Below are 2362 nucleotides of genomic sequence, written 5' to 3'. Positions count from 1 at the left end.
CAAAACACAATGTTTGGCAAATCCTAACTGGGCAGGGGAGCAAGTCTTCATGATAAAGTTTTTAATCTGACCTTCTTTATTCAAACAAGAGTATATAAAATATGTTACGGCGTCTACTTTATGTCTCTATTGTAATTTGCTTATGTGATTTTGGGTTGCACTTCTCCAGATTTTAAGCTATGTCTTTGGAACAATTTCTGCGATTTTTATTATTCCAGTCTTTGCATTTGCGCATGGCAGCATGTTGCTTTAAGCCATCAGGAAAGAAGCCAAGCAAAATAAAGAGAAAAGAAGAAATGTCAGGTTTAGAAACCATCTCTGTTTGAATGTTTCTTTTTTCTCAATGACGTTATTCACAAATATTATTTATCTACCAAAAACCTGATAGAGGATCTCACTGATATAAATTCATCTGATCATGTAAGATTTTTTTTAACAGGAATTTGACAGGAAAGGTGGAGGAGACAGAAGAAGACATGCTGCAAATGGCCTGGGACCAGGAATCGAACCACAGCCTCTGCACATGGTGCCCGCTCTATCACTTATGCCACCCAGCAGCCTGACAAACATGCCTGTCTGTGGGCTGTCTTAGATTCAGCATAAGAAAAAGAACCAAAATACCACAAAACCAATTCTGCTAAAACTGTCTTTTTTGCTGTTAAGCTGCTAGGTGACTTTTTATGCTTTAAAAAGCAGTTCTTAATTTTTGAGTGAGTTTTTGTGGAAAGGTCATGTTACCTAACCTGCAGTAAGGAACTCTTCGTCTACAAAAAGTTGTTACTCTTTTTAAATTGTTTTTATAATAAGACACACATGCATTACCAATGGCAATTTAGGGAGATAATTTAAAACAATTAAATCCAAGAAATAAACATTCCTAAAAGCAGACAGGTGGGAGAAAAAGGAGCTAAAGTCCACAGAAAAACTTCAATGTTTGCAAACTTTTGTCCAATATGAGAAGCACTGTCTTCATGAATGGAAAATATAAAGAAATACCCATACTATATGCTAACCAGACACCTGCATTTATAGCCTGACATAGGGTTTTATATGGAAACACAGAATCAGAGGAAACGTACCTCAAAGTTGTGGTAAGGTCATGAATCAAGCCGCAGTGCTTTTAACATGGACTTGCATGCAGAGGCGGAATACTGTGCCGATATTAGCGGAGCCTGTTGAGACTTTGATTGCAGCTTGTGGTGCACATAAACTTAGGAATGAACAACAATATTCAGCTTTTCCAGGCTCCTGGTGATTTCGAGAGGAAGCAAACCATTTACCAGACCTGTTTCTCTACGTAATCCAAGATAAACTCTGCTCCAATAATCTTAATAATGTACTTCTCCAGCACAAGTCACAAACAAAATTCAGCCTTCAGACCGGGACTCATCACACGATTTTGTTAAGACTCTGGGCAATATAAGGCTTTTATGTGAAACCTCTTAAATAAAAAAATACAGCACACCAGGGTGCCCTCTAAATAAGCAGTAATATAAAGAAAATTGGCTCTTGAAACGAAAACAGTGGTTTCCCCAACGATTCTTCTCTCATTCAGTTTTTAAGTGTGAGTTCTGCTAATAAAAAACCTGCTTTTAATGAGATCAGAAAGGATGAGGCTCCTGAAGGCACATGCTGAGGTTCTGCAGTCATGAGACAACAGGGAAGATGGAGAGAGAGGCAGAGGGAAGGAGATGCGGCGCCTGCCATGCTGGAAAGGAAAACAGTGCCACCTAGAGACCTCAGACATATTGTTTAATCTAACTGGCATTTCCATGAATGTACATCTATTGTTAGGACTCATTTGAGAGTTTGACTAGACGAAAAGCCTAATTTTTTTCCAAAAAATATTTGCAGAAAATCTTTTTCCATCCAAGATAGATGCAAAAACTTCTACATCTCATCTTCCCTGGTCTGAACATGACCTTTTTAGGTCTTGGACCTTCAATTTTCCTCTGCTGTTTTGCCCCCTGCTGCTTTCATTCGGGGTTCCCAGGCTGATCCTGTTGGGCTTTTACTAAAACAGGAGTTTTTCATGGCTTTTTTCCAAACAACATGACACATTTATCAACTTCACGACAATATCAAATGTCCTGATGCGGATCTCTCTCACGCTTGTGTTAAATTGGACCGTGTTCCCAAAAGATTATGAACGTTGCATGTTGGTTAAGATAAACACAAAAGAGAAACTGCCTTGCGTGCAACATAAAGTGTTACCCTAAAAGGACAACATGGTTAAAATGTTTCTACTTTAATTTAATTTGCATTAATAAAACTTGAGGTATGAAAAAGAAGTTACCCTTCAGTTTTGACAATAATTTAATTATTTAAAGCTATTGTCAATAATTACTCACAATCTGTTGTT

Source organism: Poecilia mexicana, unplaced genomic scaffold (genome assembly GCF_051168715.1).
Source record: "Poecilia mexicana isolate PSO_F unplaced genomic scaffold, ASM5116871v1 scaffold_2, whole genome shotgun sequence".
Lineage (NCBI taxonomy): Eukaryota > Metazoa > Chordata > Actinopteri > Cyprinodontiformes > Poeciliidae > Poecilia > Poecilia mexicana.
Note: the sequence above shows the minus strand (reverse complement) of the source record.